Raw genomic sequence first — 15,604 nt, forward strand, 5'->3', positions numbered from 1 at the left:
TAAAACTAAAGAATTTTTATAATAATTGCATATTTTTGAAGTTTTACAAAAGCTCATATTTTTATAATTTTTTAAATAAAACATTGCTTGTAACATTTGTATAACTTTTTTTTCCACACATTAACAGTGACCTGTGGGAAGTGTTTGTATCCTACCTACATAAAAAAGATTAACAATTTTAGAGAATGAGAGGTGGTATTTAGTGAATTACTAAATGTGTTTGTAGCCTTTGCTGGTATTTGTTATCGAGCAAAGAATCTAGATGTTTAATTTAAAATTATCTTATTTCATTCCCCTTAAAGAGTTGACTAATTTCATGTGTTTTTTTCTAGATTTGATTTATAAACCTAGTGAGTGAAAACTTCAATGGGACTTTTTCTGCTTAATTTAACCCTTTGTGGCCCAATGTCAACGTTAGGGATTAACGTTACCCAGGTTTTTCTCACTCCCAGGAAAGCAGAAATCCCAACGCTCAATCCCAGGATCCTGTTATTAACATACGAGCAATTTAAGTAAATTTAGAGATATTTAACAACAGATTGCTAATTAATATTATTATTAAAGTTACCAATATTTAAAGTTTATTAACTAATATCATTGATAAAATTATGTGTTTATTGGTCTGTTATTAAGAAATATTTGAATAACTAATATAGTACATTATACTAATATACTCCTGCCATTTTGGATTTAGTACTGCTATTTTGGATTTAGTTCTTACTAGTTCTGAGGATCTAGTTGAACATGTTTCGGTGGGGGAAGAGTTTTCTTCCATTGACCATCGTATCGTCAGATTTAACTTTTCATCGGGTAAGGTTGATAACAAAAGACTGGTTCCTTGTTTTCGGAGAACTAAGTTTGATGTTTTGAGAGGAAGGTTAGCGGAAGTTTTTAAAGACCGGTTGGAATCAGTAGGGGTGGAAGTCAATGGGAAGAATTTAATACGAAGCTATCCTCTGTTTTGCACGACGTCATACCCTTTGTTCGAAAGAAGCGTGTTTGTACATCGCACCCTCTATGGTTCACGGATATCGTGCGGAACATATATCTTGAACAGAAAAGAACATTCTGCTCTTTATATATAAAAGTGGACGAGTATAAAAGTGGTATAAAAGTGGACGAGGTGATCCATCATTGTTTACTGATAAAAGAAGACTGTTGAAGATAGCGGGGGGACTGTTGAAGAAAGCGAAATAAGGGATAGTAAAAAGGAAGTTGAATCTAGAGGTTGGCAGATAACATTGGCTCTGACACAAAATCATTTTTTCGATACGTCAACAATGGATGTAAGGGGACAGTTGGCCCCCTCTCGATAGGAGGCTCTAGGGTAGAGAGCAATGTAGGCATGTGTAGTGCTTACAATGACTTTTTCGCGTCGGTTTTTAATGGAGATGATATTCGATATACGGGTGTTGCATGGGGTAATAAAACCCTCAACGACATTCAAGTAGAAGACGTAGAGGTCCTAAATCTCCTAAGAAATGTATGTGCAAGCAAAGCACCAGATGATATCTATCCCAGGGTTCTCAGGGAATGTGCTATTGAATTGTTGGGGCCAGTCGCACAGATATACAGGAGTAGTGTTGCTGAGGGGATCGTCCCAAGGGATTGGAAGCTTGATAATGTTGTTCCGATATTTAAGAAGGGTAGTAGAGAAGCGGTGTCAAATTATCGTCCTGTGAGTTTGACGAGCTCCTTCTCGAAAATTTTGGAAATTATCATCAAAAGGTAGTTTGTGAAGTGGATAGACGAGAATTATGTATTGTCGGATAATCAGCATGGGTTCAGGAAGGGGTAGTCATGTGTAACTAACCTCCTTTGCTTCTATGATCACGTGACTAAGGCTTTGGGTAAGAGCAAAAATGTAGACGTTGTTTACCTTGATTTCCAGAAGGTATTCGATCGGGTCCAACATGGTAAACTCTTGAAGCATTTACACGAGATTGGAATTGGGGGAAACTTGCTGAATTGGATAGAATCGTGGTTAAGAGATAGGTCGCAACGAGTTATGGTGAACGGGAAATACTCTGGTTGGACAGACGTCACAAGTGGAGTTCCTCAGGGAAGTGTCCTTGGCCCCATATTTTTTCACTTTTTATCGATAAACTCGATCAGGGTATCGATGGGATTACTAGCAAATCCGCAGATGATGTGAAGCTAATGGGGGTAGTCGGGAATGAAAGCGATAGGGAGTTGCTCCAGAGCAACTTAAACAGGATTGCAGCATGGGCAGATGAATGGAGCATGACGTTTAGCATTGATAAGTGCATGGTCGCTAATTTTGGTTCGAACAACCCACGGTTCTCTTACGAGTTGAATGGTGTCACTATCCCGGATGCAACTAGGGTCACCGATTTGGGAATTCTCATAGAGGAGCTGCTTAGGTTTTCTGAACATCGTTCAGCGGTGGTCAAAAAAGCAAAATAGAGTGCTTGGTAATAGAATGCTTGGTCTCATTTTCAAAAAGGTCTCTTCGCGTTCTCCTAAAGTCATTCTTCCGCTTTTTCGAGGCTTAGTTCGTCCTGGACTGGAGTATGCTGTAAGGTTTTGGAGACCACACCTACAGAGGGACATAGACTTGGTTGAAGGGGTGCAGGGAAAAGCTACGCGTGCCCTTATTGATACGCGGGGCTTGAGTGATGAAGAGAGACTTCATTTTTTGAATATGTTTACATTGGATGAACGCAGGTGTCGAGGAGATATGATCGAAGTGTTCAAAATTTTCAATGGGATGGATAGGATGGACCATGAACTTTTAGTACACCGCCAATCGACTGCTTTTACGAGGCGACACCACCATGGATTGGTTAGGGATAATGCAAGGTTATGGTGTCGCTGGGAATTTTTCTCTAATAGGGTTGTTAATAAATGGAATAGGTTACCCCCGGAGGTAGTAAATTGTAACACAATTGACACGTTTAAAAAGAAATACGATAAACATGTTGGGGTAAATCGAGAAGCTATCCATTCTTAGAATAAGACAACCATAAGTATTCTTTATGGGCATTGTATAATATTTTATCATGTGTATATATTGTTTATAATTTGTGTTGATTGCATTTTTAATTGGGTTGCTATATTTTCGAAATATGACATCCATATTTTTATGAGCATCTTTTACTCAGCCACCTCGTTGGGCATTTTGCCTGTTATATTTGTATTTGATTTTAGAAATAATTTTTTCTCTTCTCACTGATGGTTTGACTCCAAAACTGGTCAATATGTCTGGGTGGTGGGTAAATGCATCTTGCGGATAGTGTTTCAAGCCTAAAATACTGTTTAGTAATGGGCTAGGTTAAATTATTATAATTAAACTATTGCACTATAATATTCTTATTAATTAGAACAATAATAGTTATTCTACAAATAAAAATGGAAATAATTTTTCTAGGGGTAGCTGTCATGATTCTTATGGAAATCTGTCTCTTATGTTCAAATCTGTAATTTGTTTCTCTGTTTTTCTATTTCATAGTTGCGAATTTACAGGCAGTTTCAGATTTTTTAATTATTTTCTATGCTGTGTATCTATATCTAAATATGCAAAATTCATTATTCTAGTCACTTTGAAAATTATATAGGAACATTCAGAGCAGAATAAAATAAAAATTAAATACAGGCCTCTGAGTTATTTCATATATTTTATGAAAAAAAATCTTATTTACAGATGGAAAATATCAACTAATGCATGTTTTCCCGAAGAATTAAAAGGCGTTTTTTTTTCTTATGATCACTTTTGCCCTCTCGAATAATGTTCTAGCAATAGTGGGCAGCAGGACATCATTACTGGCTACCAATTTCTCATTGTGTATTTTTTTTCTCTCTCTGTATGTTGAGATCAAATCTTTCTTTTTCATAAAGGAGATCTCTGTTGTGGCTATCCCACTCATATAGAAAACTTCCATATTTGGTCTAGCCTTGTTGCATTCACAATGTGATGAAAACTACTTTCAAATAACTGCATATTTTCCATTCATGCTCATTGTATTTCATTAATTCGAGCATATTTTTCAAAATGACTCCTTAATCATATTCGCATAGACAACTGGGACTTCACTTGCTTTTTCAATATGGAGAACTCCCTTTAGACTATATACAAATACAAATACAACGCCACAACAGGCAAAATGCCCAACGAGGTGGCTGATAAAAAGATGCCCATAAAAATATGGTTGTCATATGTTTCAAAAATACAGCAACCCAATTAAAAATACAATTAACACAAATTACAAACAATATATACACATGATAAAATATTATACAATGCCCATAAAGAATACTTATGGTTGTCTTATTCTAAGAATGGGTAGCTTCTCGATTTACCCCAACATGTTTATCGTATTTCTTTTTAAACGTGTCAATTGTGTTACAATTTACTACCTCCGGGGGTAAGCTATTCCATTTATTAACAACCCTATTGGAGAAAAATTCCCTGCGACACCATAACCTTGCATTGTCCCTCACCAATCGATACTGGTGTCCCCTTGTAAAAGCAGTCGATTGGCGGTGTACTAAAAGTTCATGGTCCATCCTATCCATCCCATTGAAAATTTTGAACACTTCGATCATATCTCCTCGACACCTGCGTTCATCCAATGTAAACATATTCAAAAAATGAAGTCTTTCTTCATAACTCAAGCCCTGTGTGCCAATAAGGACACGCGTAGCTCTTCTCTGCACCCCTTCAACCAAGTCTATGTCCCTCTGTAGGTATGGTCTCCAAAACCTTACAGCATACTCCAGTCCAGGACGAACTAAGCCTCGAAAAAGCGGAAGAATGACTTTAGGAGAACGCGAAGAGACCTTTTTGAAAATGAGACCAAGCATTCTATTCGATTTTTTGACAACCGCTGAACAATGTTCAGAAAACTTAAGTCGCTCGTCAATGAGAATTCCCAAATCGGTGACTCTAGTTGCATCCGGGATAGTGACACCGTTCAACTCGTAAGATAACCGTGGGTTGTTCGAACCAAAATGAGCGACCATGCACTTATCTACGCTAAACGTCATGCTCCATTCATTTGCCCATGCTGCAATCTTGTTTAAGTTGGTCTGGAGCAACTCCCTATCGCTTTCATTCCCGATTACCCCCATTAGCTTCACATCATCTGCGAATTTGCTAGTAATTCCATCGATACCCTGATCGAGTTTGTCGATAAAAAGTGAAAAAAGTATGGGGCCAAGGACACTTCCCTGAGGAACTCCACTTGTGACGTCTGTCCAACCAGAGAATTCCCCGTTCACCATAACTCGTTGCGACCTATCTCTTAACCACGATTCTATCCAATTCAGCAAGTTGCCCCCTATTCCAATCTCGTGTAAACGCTTCAAGAGTTTGCCATGTTGGACCCGATGTCCTGTGGTATATTTGATTTCATAGCATTTATTATGCTACAAATATCAGTGCCAAATGTCATCATGTCATTTTCAGAAGATAAATTTGTTCCCTATATGCCTATACTCAGTAATTTTTGACTGCAATATAGCTTACATTCTTGCGATCTTGAACCTAACCGTCCTGCTGTTTTGTTTACGTACGAGTAAAGTGCACCAGTTGTGCTAGGGATATTGACAAAAGTGGAAAAAAAGAGATCTTGTCATTGGTAGTAAAAAAAGCCAATATAACTACCCACCAGAGTTTTATTGTTTTTGAGGTAGAGAACAATTTATCTCACTAGTTTATTTATGTTGCAGAAAACACCTGTTCTTACAAATGAAATCAAACAGAATTTATAGAACTTTGATAGATAACTTGAACAGAATTATGTAACCATTACAATATATACATACACTCATTGCCATAAAAATTTGCGCAGCAAGAAGTAATTGTCGGATTGTAACGTAACTTGATATGAAGATGCGTGTCTGGCAGATATGCAAATGATTAGATGCTTAGCGTTATCGCGCAATGTGTAATGCGCCAGAGGGCGTTGAATTTCTTTCTCCTTGGCGTATAAAAAAGGTATGCAGAGGAATTTAGCCTGTACTTGATCTGTTCAGAGGGATGTTTTTTCATTAGGGATGCCGTTCCCCGATATCGAAGAGAATATGATCAACTGCCAGAGTTCGAGAGGGGAAGAATCATCGGGATGATGGAAGCTGAATGGTCAGCTTGGCGAGTAGCCGGCCACTTAAGCCGATCTGACTTTACTGGGAGGTTTGGGAACAGTGGATGAAAGAGAGGTCACGTGCACGATGGCCAGGCTCAGGACGCCCTGGGCAGACCAATATCCAAGAAAAAAGTTACATCGCTCAACAAGCACGCACAATGACAACTGTATCATTGTCGGCTATTCGGACACAAGCAGCAGCTTCACTGCAGGCCCCTGTGTCTGTCCGTACCGTCTCGAGGCACCTCGCTGAAAAACATTTTGTATCGCAGCACCATAGGCGGAATAGACTTGGAAGTCTCGGAGGGGCACGATGATGAAATTTTCAATTCATATCTACATTTATACATTAGATCAGTCGACTCACCTTTGATGCTTGGGGGGGGGGGGCAACGCCCCTCCCCGTATCTTCCCCATGCGCAGCACTGTCGCGCGCCGTGATAAACGCGATCATATTAAGTTTAAATATATCGACATTGCTCAAAAACGTAATCAAGATAATAGTTGTGCCGCATAAAGTTTATTCTTAACTTTTCATATTATATTTTTACGTATCAACAACATCATCATCTCACTCACCCTCAAAGACAATATATATAAAAAGAAAATATTAATCACTCACCAGACACCACCTGGAGCGATGGCCTTTTACGCCATTCACCGAGGTATCCCTCTTTGACGGCACCTCACATATTTATTTCCTTCATCTCACTACACGCACTAAGCGCATTTTAGCGCTTTAAGAAATTAAAGACACATCTTCGCAAAAGCACCCGAAGTGCCTAGCACTTCAATACTAAGGACTACACCCTCATTGAACTCACGAGAACGAGCGTGTTCTCTGCTAGAAAACTTGGTGAGCTCTGTCTGTCTCAACAGGCAAAATCAGAATTACTTTAGTTTCAGTTTTCTTTGTTCGCATGAACAACTAATGTGATTGGCTAATAAGGTGCTTTTGCACTCATCACATATTAAGAAACCAAAGAATGAAAAGGAGAAGGTGTTTTGGATTTCAACTGGTAAAATCCGGATCGTGGCATAGCAATGATTCATAAGATGAAACGTCGCATCTTTTCTAATGCCAGAGATATTTTGAAAAACAAGTATGTTATGGCGTGACGACTTCTATGTCATGATTATGCTTTCATATATTGGCGTCAATGTTGTTGATGGATCCCGGCAAATTATATCTAATATAAATGAAATGAATGCGCTGCAATTCTCAGCGTGAGAAAGAATCTAGGAAGATGTTAATGACCATGTTAACTTTAAATTAATATTTGAAATGGGATTTTAGATTTTTAGAATGAATACTTTAAAGTGGAAATTGCGATCATGACAGCACCCATTACGTGTGCTACCAATGACGCTCACTCACCTCGCCTTCATTTGGAGCGGTGTGGAGCTCGACGGGATTGGACCGCAATCGAATGGAACTAGGTCGTCTTCAGTGACGAATCGAGATTCAATTTGGGCAGTGATGACAACCGTGTATATGTGTAGAGGCCCCGTGGCGAGCGCCTCAATCCTGCCTTCGTTATACAGCGACGCACCGCTCGCATAGGTGGTGTGGGTGCCAGGACCGCAACTAGGGGGATGCAGGCGGGTCTGGTGCCCTGGGCGCCGGACCAGAGGCGGCGCAAATTTCACTCTTTAACTTCTCTTTTGACATTATGAGGGGGCGCCAAAATGCGGGCTTGCCCCGGCTGACCAAGCATCTAGTTGTGGCCCTGGTGGGTGCACCCAGTCATCTCTAATATTCGCCCACGGTACCATGACAACCCAGCGGTACGTTCGTCGTTCAGTCACATGTGTCGCCACTTCTGGCAGCTTACAGAAAATGTGGAATAAGATGACGCAGGACACCATACGGGACCTGTATGCCTCAATGCCCACCCGTATCACATCTTGTATTTAAGCTAGAGGTGGCCCAACAGGGTACTAGAATCTCCATTCAAATGCAGTTTTTCCTGTAACGAATGATTCTTTCGCTTCAATTATGTAATCACTTGCATATATCAACGTTGTACTCACATATATAAAATTTCGTTCCATCTTGGTGCTTAAATTTTTATGGAAATTAGTGCATATGAGGTATTGATAGTATTGCAATGGCAGTACAATCAAATTCATCAGTTCACAAAGTAAAAAAAAAGTCAAATTGACATGATTTTTTTATTTACTGATTTTTGTTTAAATTTCACGCAAAAGTACAGGGGTTGGACAAAATAATATGAACACCTGTGAAAAAAACAACTCTCGAGGGAACCTGTCGTATACTCCCGCCCTCTAGTGTGAAAGAGTGCCACGTAGCGAACGAGAATGTGCACACATCAGTCCAGTCGCAGCTGTGGTACCGTTCGGATGTGATGTGTATTGGGCCGTTAAAACTTTGTTATGTCTGACATTAAGTCCAAAGAAAACAATTTACAACAATTTCATCAGATAAGGAGAATAAGTTCCAACCAGTGCGGTGGCCCTTGTGTTTTTTTAATTTTTTAGTACACAATATGTATGGTATATTTATCATAAAATAAATAAATGGAAGTGTGAAAAAAAAACTTCATTTAACGTTTATTATTATTTTTTCCACAATTGATACATTCAATGAATAAGATAGAAAATACAGCGCGTATGGTCACCCTGGAGAGAATTGCCAATATCCGATATTGTCAATTCTCTCTAAAAATAAAATCTGAACGTGAAGAATGTCTGAAAGTAAAAATTATTAGCCTTCAAACGTTAAAAATGGAGGGGGGGGGGGACACAAAATTTACTCAAGTGCTTAGGGCCATCGAGGATCTTAATCTGGCCCTGGTCATATACTTGTTAAACGCACTAAAACATCTAATAACACCTCATATGACATGATATTACGCCACAGTCCAGCGCTACACTTTTTAGCCAAACAACAAATTCGCAGCACTGTTGCAGCAGCCGATAACGTCAGCTCAATGTCATCGAGTGTTTACTACATGCTTTGTTCAATGCTCTTTCAAACGCAATATCATTCATTCCGGTATCATTTACAGTTTTCAAATTTTTCGTTATCAGCACTTTTTCGTAACGCTCACAACTTTAGCGTGGTGCCGCGGTTTCGAAAAGAAATTCGAAAGCTTATTTTATGTCACACTTTGCAAGCCGCTGATGGTGATTGCTGGGGCTTACATGTGTTCAATTGGCGACATATCAGCCAAACAAGTCGACCCCCTAACGGCAGCAATACAACCTGGTGGACACTGAAGAGTTGTTGAATGTTGTGTGAGAGGTGCAGTTGCCAGAGCCGCAGTTAGGGGTGTGCGATAGATGTTGCCGCACTAAACCCCGCGGTTTAGGGGGCCCCGCACTAACGGTGAATAGAAGTGAAAAAAATATATATTTTCTTTTTATAAAACAAGATGTCTGAGCTACAACTGATTTGATTCTGGAATTTTCCTCTATTCTGAAATTATTTCTCTCGTTAATTCAGAATTTCTATCAATTCTGGGTTTTTCTTATTCTGAATTTTCATTAATTCTGTGATTTTTTTTTCTTCGATTAATTCTGAACTTTCACTGTTGGGTTGATATTTTTCAGCATTCCTGTATATTCTGTGGTAATGCATGAATCTTCGAATGTGATTTCCCTCCTCCAAAAAATGCATTCAATCGGTGCCAAGAAGCGCTGAAATTATTTTCGCCGCGATCCCCACGTCTGATAAGGGTGGCCCTGGCAGTTTCCAATCATGTTGTTGAAACCACACCGCGATAAGCAATTTGCCACAATACACAGTACAGCGTTATATAGCATGTAATACAAAATGTGGGAAGCAGCGGTATGCAATTCTGCGCGATATGCTAAGCATGCTGTGGTCACAGTGCAATGCGTGATACACCATAATGAGCAATGCCTCACAATACGCAATACAACGAAATATACGGTATACTTCACTACTTGAAAAACCACCATATGCAATAAAAGATGCACGGCCACACACATTAAAGCTTTATACACCTATTTTTCCGAAAATAGCATCTTTTCTTGAGAGATCCTCACAGTTCAGCGTCCAGAACACAAATGAGCCCCCAACAATGTGAGACACTCGTTTCTATACTTTTTTCATTTTACTTTTTCATTGTTGCAAATGCCTGTTGGATGAACTCATTTGAAATAGAGCGACAACAATCGAAAGACGATGCAACAATGGATTCATTGTTATCGACAAATGTGATATGTATAAATAGAGGTGCATCCTTAAGGTTATCCTCAGATTTGTCTCCGATTCAATGGACGTTAGATACACTAGTAGGTTAAAGAAGTAATTCTTACACTGGGTTGGGTGGTCGTATCCATGGAGTATGATGAATACTGCGGAAGATTTGATCAATGAGGTTGGGGGAAAAAACTAGATACACCCTAGCATGTTGAACCATGCTACGAGGGCCTGTCCATTTTATGCAAACACGCATATGCAGGCGAATCTTTCTTCTGTGGGAAATCTCTCGAAAGTTGAACGAAGTCTCAGAGGACATCTGTAGTGGTGGGTACTGGAGAGAGTCGAGAAGTACAGGGGCCCGAACCCGGTCTTGTCAACAGGGAGGCTGCCCTATCACTGGGCGTTATTCCGCTCGTCCTGTGTTTCCAGCTGACAACTGATGAGGGGTGATGCTGGACGATGAAGGGTGCTCTCCTGTGACCAACGCGGCAGAGAGATTCTGAGACATGTTTCAGGAAACCTTCTACTGAGGAGATTGGGGTGGGAAACAATGCCATTTTAACAGTATGAATGCACTCGGTTCCCTCAAAGCCCGATACCATTAATGCTAATTGCATTTTAAGGTTATCGTTGAGTCATTCTTTTAACGAAGGCTCAGAGGCATTAACCGAAGGCACCTATGTGTTACGATGGTGCTGTTGTGAGGTAAAGATACAATAATGGAAAAAATGTTTGAGTGCTGCAGTGATATAATTAACCATGCCGTGAAAATTCGACCATCGTGGTGTGGTAGACATATTCGAGATTCATCTCAAAAAACAATGTTATCCACTGGCGTATGCAAAGGGGGGGGGGCTCTAACGCCCCTCAAGCCGAGATTATAGTGCTATTTTGCAGGAAAAAAAGTAATTCCCTCCCCCTTGAGAAGAAAAAAATTAAACCCCCCCCCTCCCCAACCTGAGAAAATTCTGCGTATGCCTATGCTATTGTCTATGTTTGACGTTGAACACACCATTGCATCAACATACGCTTGTGGCATAAAGTGAGTGCGATGCATACTTCTCTCAGGTATGGGGAAGTTATGGTTACCGATTTTTCATAATCGAAGGGATGCTAGTCCATATTGTAGACTATTTTTGATCATCTCAACAAATAAAACAGAAGAGGCTGTGTAATGACACGGCCGCATGGTTGAAGGCGTAGAACACCTGTTGGGGCAAACTGGCGAATGATCATTTGATCATTTTTTGTCGCAACACGGCCATTTTCTGCACACGAGGGCCAATTAGACCGGGACCTACAATTTATTGCCGATTCCGAACGGCAGGCTTGTTTTTATACTCATCGATAGGTTGGTGCGCTAACCCCTCGATGGGGGACTCCCTGCGGTAGCAATTTTTTCTGTGGTCATGTCACCGTTTCTGTTGTACCCCTGTGTCTATGGACGCCGGAAAATATATGCTCGTGCTGCTAAAGCAATACCAATTACAATTTTAACATAGCTCAAATATTGCATTGAAAGAGACTTTTTTTTTAAAATTAAAATTTTTGAAGAAATACCCTTTCCTTGTGAGGAGTTGCTTAGTTGTAGCTCCTTTTGTTTTCTAATCATTTCACGTCCAAGGGACTTTCCCATACACCCTGTATATCCATTAAGCATGAGAATAAAATGATCATCAGAATCTGAATACCACAACGGTAGTCATAGCAATAGACTGGAGACAGTATGTTTCACCGCTGATTTCAGAAATCTCAACCCTTTGAGAGCATTGACACAAGATATTTCGCCGCCTTATTTTAACATTGGCAAGCCCAAATATTTTGTAAAGTTAATCCCTCTCTCAGGGTACACTTTCCCAATCTATTCCAATGGTTCACAAACTTTTGTCTACCAATGCTCTCTTGCCTAATTCATGATTCGTCAGCGGCTCTTCAAGATAGATTAACAGATATTTTCCGCTTTATTTAATTTTTTTTCCGCTCATCTCTGTCGGATGACCAGCTGCATGTACAGAATCGAACCATTCCTTGCCGTTCGTGTAAGATTGAACTATTTATGTAAGATAGTAATAATCACAAACATTGCTCTACTATTGAGGAATAATGAAACGCTCCTATGCGAGCAAAAAAATGTTTAAGATTGGTTTTTTTTCAAAGTTCAAAGGATTTCATAGTGACATATTGATGAACTAGATTCTACCCCACGTAAGTTTGCTTTTATCTGAATGACATTTTTTTTTGCTTTCTTTTGTGTAATTAACTGTAGAAAAACCATCCGCTGTCGTTTAAACTGGGAATGTTGCCAATAATTTTCAAGTTAAACTATTAAATTCGTTAAAATTGTTGTGCAGATGTCAATGCCCAATTTTCAAGTTCGGCATTTGACTCCACAAGGGAAGGGCTGACATAGGAACGGGCCTGGAACAATTACCATAATTTTTTTCGGGTTTTTCAAGCAGTAAATTAACTACAGAAGAGCCTGTGAAAAGTTTTGCTTGGGGGGGGGGGCAGATGCGGTAAAAGTAAATACTGGGCCCCTTAAATTACAGAAAAAAGTGTAATGTTTTTGTTTTACGCAGCCCAGGTTGTGCGCCGGTCATTAAATCCACCTCCTACTTGGGCCCGCCAGAAATTCCAGCCTTCGGGATGTGAGGGCATAGCCCAGCCAACGAAATTTAAACAACAGGATATTCACTGACTAGCCAAGCACCTCTTCACCTTAGTCTCACCCCCTCCCCCTGTTCCCCAATTCTTGCTTTGCCCTCATGCTGCCAAAGAGAAATGAGAAAAAGTGATTTCCGCTGTGAAAGTGAGAGCCGCTCTTAGGAGTGTGCGACAGGAGCGGTCGCACTGGGCACCGTGCTTTGTGGGCCCACGCACTCACGGTAAACTATTAGAGGCTTTCATGAATTCTGAACTTACTTGTTGCATTAATTCTGAAGTTTCAACAATTCTCAAATAACCCCCCCCCCCCCGAAATTTCTGAATTTTTATTGATGCTGAAATTATTTTTTCAATTATTTTTGATTCATCAAATACAAAATTTATGGTTTCAGGATTTTCTTTTTCTTTCATTAGTTTAAAATTACCTTCAGTGTTGAATTTTCGCCAGTTTTTGTGTTAATTTATTGAATTGTATATTTAGCATTTTTTGTATGGATATTTCGCAGCATTCTTGTATATTTTGAAATAATGGATGCCGATTCCTTCCCCCACCAAATATATAAAATCGGCCAAATATTTTTCGTGTGTGAACTGTTGAGACGCACCAGGCCCCTTTGGTAAGGGCGGGAGTGTCGTCAAAATAATGGGCCCATCCAGTCACGGCTCGGGGTCCAAGAGACGAGGAGTCTCACAAAAATTAGATGTGGTTGAAACTTTCGATAATTTGCCTGATAGGGCCTCAGAAAAATCATTTGGCCTGGGGGCCCATCAAAGATCCTAGCGCAGGCAGCGTTGGAGGATGTGTGGGGCATCTTTTACACTTATATATGTCAGGGGTTCTCAAACTTTTCCCACCCGCAGCACCTCTTTTTCTAATCAACGCTTAACCGCGGCTCCCCACAGAGCAGTTTAACAGAGAGTCTCTTCGAAAAACCTTTGCAGGGTGCCGCGGCACACAGTTTGATAACTCCTGCATTATGTATTTGTATCACTTTCTGTTTTCAATGAAGCTCTTCCCCAATATTCTGAAACACTTTACTCAAATGTTCAGTGACTTTACTCTGTGGTGATGGTTGTCAGTTTAAATTATCGGAGAACTTGAAACGCGAATCTAACTAAATCATCAACAATCCAATCCAAAAAACTGTGAAATACATACGATAGAATTATTCGATTTCAGAAAAAGGAATTTGCAATAGCATGGTTTTAAAGAACTGATGATCAAAACCATCATTGATTAATGATCAAACCCATTTTCCACCACTTTATCGGTTTATAATAGAATTTCACAGTTTTATGTGAATATTATGAGGGGGAGCACAGACAGTGCCGTGTGTGGGTGCAGCCTGGGGGCCTCAGGAGAAAGAGCCTCACAAAAATGAGATATGGTTAAAATTTTCGAAAATTTGTTTGGTAGGGCCTCAGAAAAATCACTTGGTCCGGATGCCCACGATGCTCTTAAAACGGCTCTGGGCACAAGGCAGCTGTCCCAGAGACATTTTAAATTAACAGAAATTGAAAAATATAGCACGCATAAAGGTATTTTTCTTTGAATATTTTAATTTATTGAAAAAAATAATTTTAATTTTTGGTTGTCTTGGGCAGGACCGTCTTTAGAGCGTCATGGGACCCTGGGCCAAGTAATTTTTCTGAGATCCCACCTGGCAAATTCTCGAAAATTTTAACTGGGTCTCATTTTTGTGAGGCCAGCATTGTTTTGAGGTGCCCGGGTGGGCCCATGCGTTAAGGCGGCACTGGTCTTGGGGCAGACATAGTACACCTATACCTCCTCCTGCATAGGTTTGTTACATTTTACTGTGGTAAAAATCTTACCACTACTGCAAAAGTAGGTTGAAGAACGGATCATCGCTGAAATCAAATAGATTCGAAACAAAAAAAATGGGACACTCTACATCAAAAAAGGACGTATGGTCAGTTGAGCCATATGTAAATATCGTGGCCTGTACAAAGAAATGACTCGCATACTTTGAGCAACACCAATCATTTTTGACTTCCGGCGTCCCTGCCTTTGTCAGGAAAGTTTTCTGACAAGGACGAACCGGGTATCGAACTCGCGACACCTATAAACATCCTTTGGCACTTTAGGCGAGTATCTAATCGACCTGGGCTACCGCGCCCAGCTGGCGAATGGAAATAAAAGAAGTAACCTAGTAGAGCAGTTTAAAGAATTCATTTTGATCATTTTTGTCGCGCCACGGTCATTTTCTGCACACGAGGGCTAAGTTTAAAGAATTCAATTTCTTATATACTTATTATTTACTGATTGAATGACATTGGTTTTTTCTTGAAAGCTGTAAACAATTACGTTCTCAATGTATGAATCACAAGCAATATCCCGACCCTCCCTTAGAGGCATACAGTCAACAAGTGTATGATAAGAAAAGTATGACACAAAGGGCTAGATACCCAGATGGATATTTCGCTCAAATATCCATAATGATGTAGGGGATTGGATGGTGTATGATCGGCAGTGCCGCAACTAGATACTTCGTCACTCGGGACAAACAGGCATTTTGGCTCCCTTTCCCATGCAGAAGAAGCAGTTGAAGGGTGAATTCGGCTCTCCTTCTGGTCCAGCGCCTGAGGCGTCAGACCCTCAGTGAATATTCGCAACAAC

At 40.1% G+C, this 15,604-nt stretch overlaps 1 protein-coding gene across 4 annotated transcripts in view; it reads left to right on the plus strand.

Moving 5' to 3' along the window:
* LOC149074679 (uncharacterized) overlaps positions 1-15,604 on the plus strand; it is a 459,047-nt gene that overhangs the window by 419,942 nt on the left and 23,501 nt on the right. The gene's annotated exons all lie outside the window — the stretch shown is intronic.

Source organism: Pholcus phalangioides, unplaced genomic scaffold, assembly GCF_987345545.1.
Source record: "Pholcus phalangioides strain wild (caught in Gottingen) unplaced genomic scaffold, Ppha-v1.0 ptg000017l_1, whole genome shotgun sequence".
Taxonomy (NCBI): Eukaryota; Metazoa; Arthropoda; class Arachnida; order Araneae; family Pholcidae; genus Pholcus; species Pholcus phalangioides.